The sequence below is a fragment of the Dasypus novemcinctus genome, chromosome 5 (assembly GCF_030445035.2).
Source record: "Dasypus novemcinctus isolate mDasNov1 chromosome 5, mDasNov1.1.hap2, whole genome shotgun sequence".
Classification (NCBI taxonomy): Eukaryota; Metazoa; Chordata; class Mammalia; order Cingulata; family Dasypodidae; genus Dasypus; species Dasypus novemcinctus.
This window is the reverse complement of record NC_080677.1, coordinates 161,823,174-161,831,985: the sequence shown is the minus strand read 5'-3', so window position 1 is coordinate 161,831,985 and position 8,812 is coordinate 161,823,174. Positions and strand designations below refer to the sequence as shown.

At 53.1% G+C, this 8,812-nt stretch overlaps 1 long non-coding RNA gene across 1 annotated transcript; it reads left to right on the top strand.

Moving 5' to 3' along the window:
- Positions 1-4,853: 4,853 nt before the first annotated feature.
- LOC131278628 (uncharacterized) lies at positions 4,854-8,387 on the top strand. The gene is made up of 2 exons (XR_009186009.2): positions 4,854-4,941; positions 5,486-8,387. It is a non-coding gene; the product is annotated as an uncharacterized lncRNA (long non-coding RNA).
- The last annotated feature ends 425 nt before the right edge of the window (positions 8,388-8,812 follow it).

Sequence of the window (8,812 nt, the reverse complement as noted above, 5' to 3'; positions counted from 1 at the left end):
GGCAGGAGGCTGTGCTCCAGCACCTGTGAGCCCCGAGGTCTCGCTTCTTGTCCCCGTCACACCCCGAGCCCAGGACACAAGCCTGAGGCAGGCTCTGCCCCTCCCGCCACCCAGAGCCCACTGAACCTCTTTGTTCCCGCTGGATTATCTCACAAAGGTCCGCTTGTTCCCTCTTTCCATCTCCTCGTTGTTCCAGTCCAATTGGAGAGACAGGGACGAGGGCAGGGGAGGACAGTGGGGAATTGAGATCAAACCCTTCGCGGGGGAGGAGATGAAAACCTCAGGATGTGGGTCTGTGCTCACTATGCTGGTGGAGTAGACGTTTCCTTAAGATGTTTCCAAATGCCACACTGCGGCCTCTTCTGCGTCCTTTGATCAATTGCCTGTCGATCGACGGCTCATCCATCTGGGGAAAATGTTTGCAGTGTGAATTCATTTTGGGCACAGGGAGCTGCAATTGTGCCTTTTCGTGCACATGAAACCCAGGTTGGTGGAGGACAGGGTGAAGGAGATTCTTACACATTGCGACCTTGGAGCCCTCAGGGAGGCAGAGGGGAACTTTCTGTAGAGAGAAGTCACTGATATTACATGAATGTATTTCCTTGAGCAGAGTTATTTTTGAGGCTAGAATTCAAGTCAAAAGATCCTGCTCATTGGAAACCTTGTCTTATTCTATCACCAGCTTTAAGCAATGCCATCACCCGTGCCGGGCTGGGTGTTGATGGAGGTAGGTTTGTTTTCCTCCCGGTTTCTAACAATTGAACCAGCCATGGTGGAGCCCATGTTTGGTCAATTCTCAGCTACCCCACCACGGGACCAGGGCTCTGGGGGTTGTCTGCCGGGGAAGCCCCTTCCCCTACCGAGAAACCAGCTGGGAGAAGAGAGAAGGGTGTCGTAGTGCAGGAGCAACGGCAGCCAAACAAGTGCCCAGAGGAGCGGAGAGGAGGGGGGAGTTGGGAGGTGCAGGTAGGGCAGCGGGGCGCAGGGAACGCTGTGTGGGAATGGGGGTGTTGACGATGGGGTCCGGAGGGGCCCTGAAGGAACAGGGATGGCCTGTCACTTCATTCTGAACAGTGGCAGCTCCATCTGGGTGGGAGAGGCATGGCAGTGGTTGCAAATTCCAGGAGCAGGACCGGGGGAAACCCACCTGGGGAGGGCCAGGAGGACCTCTCCAGATGGGGGAGGGATTAGGAGGTGGAGGCCTGGGCACCCTTGGGACGTAGACCCGAGGGCGTGGGGCTAGGGGCGGGGGGCAGGGAGAGGGGCCCTGGTGTAGTGCCATGCTGGCATTTAGAGTCACGACCTACCGAGCAAACTGAAATAACCCAGCTAGACCCGAGGCACGGGCCAGCCTCGGCGCCAGGGGGGCGGCCCTTGGGGAGGCTGGAGCTCCCGCCCTCAGGGAGGGACAGGACCCTGCCCAGCGCCACCTCCCCGGCCCAGGACCCTTTTTAAGAGGGCGACCAACTCCTTGGGACATGCAGGGCGCTGCCCGAGGCTGCCCCAGGCAGGAGCTTCTGAGAAACGGGCACAGCGCAGCGGGGGTGCCCCTTAGGAAAGCAGTGGGCTGCACCCAGCGCTGGGCGGGCAGCAGGTGTGTTCCGTGGGGGGCGTCCTGGAGGGTAAGTCCTTCGCAGGCCAAGTCGTTGTGGCAGCACTGGAAGTCTCTGCTCCTCAAAGACCCCCCTCTCTGACATGCCTGTGACCATTCTAGCAAGTTCTCCATCCACGTCTTAGACACAGGAGGGGTAAGTTTAAGAACTCTTGTTTTTCAGGAGGGAAAGAACCCCGGACAACTTTTTTTTCTGGGGTCCTGCCCTCCTCTCAGTCCAGTTTAGTGAAACGACAGTAGAGGTCCATGTGGAAGCAGAAACTTCTTCAACTGTATGAATCACCTAAAGGAATGATGTGTTTCTTTCCTATCATCTTTTAAGAGAAGCAGCTGGAATTGCTACAAATAGATAACAAATAGACATGCTAAAACCAACAAACCAGCCTGATGCAGTTACATGATGTGTCTTAAACGCAAAGGTCTTCCAAACCAAAATCACCAGTGTCTGCAGGGCCCTGAGTAATACCCTATGCTTACTTTTCAGTTTAGGGAAGAGATAGCAGACATGATGAGTTGTTAATCGTTTCATAAATACTGTGTCTGGAAATAGTCCATGAATATTTGGGGGTTCATTTACAGAATGCTTACGTGTTATTTCAGCCAACTTCACATTTGGTTTGTCACAGCTTAGCGCCTTGGGAAGCACACCCTTCACGGCGAGATTAAAAAGTGTACAATTTGCATGAGTGTGAATTTAGGTATGAGAGTGAGAGTTCTCCTTCCAGGTGCTAAATCAAATGTGGGCAGGGCTGACAGCTTATATATTTGCATGAGGGTAGGTAACAAATATTCCTATGTGAACGGAGGACCAAAAAGCAAAGAGCAAATAAGTTGGGAAAACACCAGACCCCCTGAAATTCCCATTTTGCTGACATGCTGTGCGCTACTGCAGCTGAAGGTGAAGATGTCCTCCCACTTCCTCTTTTCTCTTCCAGATCTGTCCTCTGCAGACAAGCTAAATGTGCACCAGCGAGGAAGGCCGCATCTGCCAGAGGCCGCGCGGCTGCTGTGTTAAACGGGAGCACTTATACCCTGTCCCAAGGGACCCACGTGGAAGCTTACATTTCGTGTGGGAGGCCCAGGAGGAGGCGGCCGCAGCTTTTTCATACGGGGACTCTTCTTTGAAGTCCGCGGGGGCGAGGGGCTCCGCGGCTCTTGAACATCTGCGCCGCCTGTGAAAACCCAGCCATTCTCTCTTCCTTGACCGCTGGTCTCAGCTCTGATTGTAGACAGCTGCTGTCTTGCTAGGGAAAAGGGAGACGAGTTTAAGTGCTCTTATGCCGGGTGTTTTAAAGTAGCCCAGAAAAATATTGGGCCTCTGCATTTTCAGGGTAACAGCGTTTTTCTGAAATATCGGCCAGAGACCGCAGAGAGGATGTGTGAATTTTAAGTGGAAAAAAAAAGTCATTTCCCCCTTTCTGTGGGGGCTTGGGGTGCATACACGGTCCTGCTGACTCTGAGCTGTCACCGATGCCGGGCGACTCTGGCCTCTGGGCAGAGGCCCTGCAGAGGGGCACCCGGCCCGGAGGCGCAGGTCTCGGCTGAACCAAGGGGCACAAGGCGTGTTTGTAGGGCTGCGTCGCTAGGAGAGAACTTGGGGTGTCTGCAGAAAAGGACTTCCTCTCCAGCCTGGGGGTGGTGGTGGCCATGGTGCCCCTCATCCCACGTCTCACTCGGTGGGGACTGGAGCCTCCTGGCCCTCAGCACAGGAGCAGGGAGCACAGTGCCGCAGGCTGGGGCCACGCTCCCCGGAGCCCGGGGTTCCCCCGTTCCGGGCTGTCCCCTGCCTCTGGAGGCAGCTGGCCGAGCGCAGGGCAGTCCTCGGCTTCCGGCATAGATCCATCTCTGCATTTTTGCTGACTCATCTTCTCCCAGGTTCTGAGAACACCAGTCACATGGGGTTAAGATTCATTTTGCTCCACGGTGGCCTCGACTTAATTAACGAGCTCTGCAAAGACCCTGTTTCCCTGTAAGGTCACCTTCGCGGGTCAGGGGGCTAAGACTTGGACATGGCTTGCCTTGGGGACACCTTCAGCCCATGACCTGCCAGCTCCATTTATGGCTGCTCCCAGCATTCCACAGGTATCGGGTTAGAGCCCAGCGGGTAGGCGCTGGGGGCCCCTGGCCCGGGTTTAAGATTGGGCCCTGCCTCATGTGACCGTGGCCTTGGGCACAGTCCTTGCTTCCCTAAGCCCCGGGTTAGCACAGGGCGCCTGTAGGGACGATGGCAGCACTTCCCATTGTGGAGGTCAAGTGAGAGCAGGGGGCGGGCACGCGGCCTGAGCAGGCTCGGCTTCTATTAGGAAGTCTACTCAAAGGGAAGCCTTTCTCCCCCATCAAGAGGCAAATGCTCTGACACTCTCCTCCAGCTCTGTCTCTCTAACCATCCCAGGGTCCACAGGCTGGAGGAATAGAGTATGGACTAGAGTGGACTTACTGGTATTCTACTATGGAACTATTGTGATTAGTAAGGGAAGAAATGGTAGCACTGGTGTGGAGAAAGTGGCCATGGTAGCTGCTGAGGGCAGGGAGAGGGAAGAAGAGACATGATTTGGGGGCAGTTTCAGGACTTGGAGTTGTCCTGGGTGGTGCTGCAGGGACAGTTGCTGGACATTGTGTGCCCTGCCATGGCCCACTGGGTGGCCTGGGGGAGAGTGTAAACTACAATGTAGACCCCTGTCCATGTGGTGCAGCAGTGCTCCAAAACGCATTCACCAGGTGCAGTGGATGTGCCCGATGGTGGAAGAGGTGGTTGATGTGGGAGGAGTGGGGTGAGGGGGTGGGGGTATGTGGGGACCTCATATTGTTTGAATGTAACATTTAAAAGAACATAAAGAAGGAGAAATAAAGAGGCAAATGCTTGTAACTCCGGGTTGCCCCAGGTGGCTGGCCGCCTACGTTTTGGTGGCTCAAGTCGCAGAGCGCTGAGGAGAAGACAGGGAAGTTGGTGGAAGCTCTTTTCTCCCCTGAAGGAGAAGAGAAGAAGTGGGGCCTGCTTCTGAAGGAAGCCAGGGCGAGCTGTGTTTCCGGTGTGGACGCTCTGGGTAGGAAGGCGTCCGATGAGCCCCAGAACTCCCCCTACAGCTTCCTCAGTTAGCGGCAAGGAGGGTTTCTCAGGCTGGGCTCGCACAGATCTGCCTCAGGAGAGAGAGAGAGAGAGAGAGCCTGTTTTTGGTTTTGTGCTTACAAAAGGGGGACACACGGCCTGTTTTTTCATTTTGTTTTAACTTTCTGGAACATTAAACAGCAGTGTTTTTGGTTTTTAAAGGGGGAAGAGATCATTTAAGAAGGAAATGGCCTACAAGGTCCTCAAATTTCTCTCCATTATGGTAAAAACCTTTTTTTCCCTCTCATGTTCTTTCTTCGACATCACTATCCTAAGTGTTCTGGACTGTCTCCCAGGATAGCTAACACCACAAATCACCTCTCTGCCGGGATCTGGAGGCTGGGGTCCCCCGGCAGCCCACGGGGGTGGGCCCTGAGGGGGGAAGGCTGGGTGGCGCCAGCAGAGGCCCTGGGCGCCCTTCTCGCCCTGCCAGCCGTCACGCCTCTCCCTCACCGCCTTCTCCTCAGACTTCTGACTGTCAGCTCAGTGACCTGCCTCAGCTTTGCTGAGAAGGAAGCCAGTGTTGCCCCTGAGGATCTGAGAAGGCGCCGGAAGACCGGCCTCCTCCCCGCCCCGTGGGCCCCAGCCACCGCCTGCAGGCCTCTTTCTAATCACTCTCTTCTTCCCCAGCATCCGAAAGTCTCACATTTTCCTCACAAACTGAAATGTTTTTCCTTAGCTCTGTTTTTTTTTCTTCATAACCTTTTAAAAATTTCCAAATTTTCAATCAGAGTTCTTACTTCACTTCTATTTTTTTTTCTTTTCAGAATCGGAAAACCCCTCCAGCTTCTTCGTGCTCCCAGGGCACATGTAGAAGATGCTTTGCCTCTAGAGTCGCACCAGAAAAGAAAGTGGCAGCCCTCATCAGAACCAACGGCCTCGCCCACAACTTCTCCAATCAAGAAAGCAAAAGCAAAACCACCACGCAAACGCTCTCTTCCCTCCAAGACATAAACAGCGACAAAAACAGCTCGCAGGGGCAGCTCCATCTCTCTCTCTTCTTCACAGCAAACGTGAAGAACAAGGACATGCATTCCATTTTAAAATGATTTTAAAATGATGCCCGGTCTACAGGTAACCATTCTTAAAGGGAAGCTCTCTTTCAATAAAGCACCAACTTAGCCTTCTTCATGAAGCTTGCGTTCTCTCAGTTTCTCCTCGGAAGTGTCCAAATAGAAATGTATTTTCCTGGACAATTTCGCCCCACACTGGAAGGCTGTATAGAGCCTTGGAAAAGAGCAAGCAGCCTTTGGCGTCAGACGGACCTGGGCTGCCTGCCTGCTTGTCCACTTCATCCCCAGCACACTTGAACAAGCCCTTCAGCCTTTCCAAGCCTCAGTGTCCACATCCCTGAAATGAGCTTTTTTTTTGAGCGTGAGTATTAAGGAAGGCAATATCAATGCGAAGCTTGTAGTACAGAGGCTGGCACATAGGAGGTGCTCAATAAAAGACGGTCCATAGTTGTTGTGTGTCTACAAGATGTTAGGGGGCAAAGCAGGACTCTGATCTCATGGCACAAAGGGACTGGCAGAGCAGGTGCACCTAACAATGGCTTCGGGAGAAGGTCTCCTCCCTCCCTTGATCTTACACACGAGGGTGTTTCTGGGTGGTGCAAAACAAAAGGCGCTGGAAGGTTGGCAGTTGTCTGGCAAACAGACCCAAGGGGAGACCAGCCGTCCCAGCCTCTGAGGAGGCGCGTCCAGTTTCCAAGCCCACTCTGTTCAGTCTTTTGAATCCGGTTTCTTCTCCAGGGGAGTTTTACAGTTTATGACATCATCATTTTGACCTGATTCACCACAAAACAGCCTCTAACTAGGTTAACCCAGGTTCTCATTCAAAACATTTGTTGAGCACCTGCTCTGTGCCAGCTGCTAAGAATCAAAAGAAGAAAGAGGGGGCTACAGCACAGCCCTACTTAGGAAAACGCAGGCAGTGGGTGGGAACAACTGACCATGTGGTCATGAGCTCAGGGGAAAGATCTGCTCTGGAAGGAAACACCTGGGGGTGTGTAGAGGGAAAAGAGAAAGCCAGCATTGACCTTGAGAGAGGAGGCTGAAAATTCAACAGTGGGCAGAAAGAGAGGAACCCAGGCAGACTGAGATGGAGCAGCCTAATGTGGAAAGAGAAACAGGAAGCAGCGGTGGCAGGGAAATCAAGGGCCGGGGTGTTTTCTGAAGGAGAGAGGGCCCAAAAGTTTCTAAGATGCCTGAGAAGTCAGGCAGAAAGAGATGTGGCTGAGTCGAGAGCCTCTGGTCGTTGGTGGCCACAATGAACGCAGCCTCCGTGGAGTGGTGGGGGCATGAATCAGGACCTTCCTGGCTGAGGAGGGAAGGGGCGCTGAAGAAGGGGAGAGGCTGGTGTGGGAAATCTTCCTTTGGAAGGAGCGAGAGAGATAAGAAGATACACCACTAAGCACCCTGTGCTGGGTGGCAGCCAGCGGAGCATTCGAGAGGCAGGGTGGTGCCCTGGGCAGCCCCTGTGGGCTCTGGGGCCAGACCGCCTGGCGTGAAAGCTGACCATCATTCCCCTCTGTGAGAGGCTGGGCAAGTTGTTTAAACTGCAGGCCTTGCTTCCTGAAAAATGGGTTAGTAACAGTGTCTTGTGAAGATTAAAGGTGAATATGGTGTATAGTAAGCGTTCAACATGTGCTAGACTTTATTGCTCTATTCAAAGTGCCGTGGGAGTACAATGGAAGACGTGGTCGGTTCTGCTAGGTGAGAAGAGTTAGAGGAAAATTGGTAGAGCCGGACCAGAAAGGGTGATTTCAAGTCTGTTTTCCCAGGTGGGGAAAAAATAAAAAAGCAGATTTGAGGGAAGCGGATGTGGTTCAAGTGATAAGAGCTTCTGCCTACCATATGGGAGGACCCGGGTTCCATCTCTGGGGCCTCCTGGTGAAAGAGAAGAGGAGAAAGTGTGCCTGCGCAGTGAACCAGTGCCCGTGTGGTGAGCCAGCGCCTGTGCAGTGAGCCAAGTGCCCTGCATTGAGGCGAGTGCCCGCACGGCGAACCGAGTGCCCACGTGAGTGCCCACGTGGTGAGCCAGTGCCCGTGTGGTGAGCAGAGTGCCCACGCAGCACAAGTGAGTCACGCCCAAGATGATGATACAACAAAAGAGAGACAAAGGGGAGAGTCAAGGTGAAGCACAGCGGAGACCAGGAACTGAGATGGCGCAATTGACAGGAACCTTCTCTCCACATCAGAGGTCCCAGGATCAAATCCCGGTTCATCCTAGAGGAGATGGACGAGAAGAGAAGATAAAAAGAGAAATAGATAGGGCGGCGGACTTGGCCCAGTGGATAGGGCGTCCGTCTACCACATGGGAGGTCTGTGGTTCAAACCCCGGGCCTCCTTGACCCGTGTGGAGCTGGCCCATGCGCAGTGCTGATGTGCGCAAGGAGTGCCCTGCCACGCAGGGGTGTCCCCCGCGTAGGGGAGCCCCACGCGCAAGGAGTGCACCCCATAAGGAGAGTTGCCCAGCGCGAAAGAAAGTGCAACCTGCCCAGGAATGGCGCTGCACACACAGAGAGCTGACACAAGATGACACAACAAAAAGAAACACAGATTCCCATGCCGCTGACAACAACAGAACCGGACAAAGAAGAAGACGCAGCAAATAGACACAGAGGGTGGGGGGCGGAAGGGGAGAGAAATAAATAAATAAATAAATAAATCTTTACCAAAAAAAAGAGAGAAATGGATACCGAAGATCACCCAGCAAATGGACACAGACAGCAAAAAAAAAAACACAAAACAGTAGGGTGGGGGAGGGGGAGGGGGAGGGGAAGAAAAAAAGAAATGTTTAAAAAAAAGCAGATTTGAGAAGTGAGTAAAATTACATGCAGGCATGCCTCATTGTATAGTGCTTCTCTTTCTGTGCTTTGCAGACACTGCGTTTTTTACAAAGCGAAGGTTTGTGGCCCTGCATCGAGCGAGTCTGTTGGGGCCATTTTTCCAGCAGCACGTGCTCATCTCCTGTCTTGTCACATTTTAATTAAGGTTTTTTCTCTATATTTTTAGACATAATGTTATCGCACACTCACTAGATTGCACTATAGTGTAAACATTTATTTGCACTGGGAAACCAAAAAATCCGTG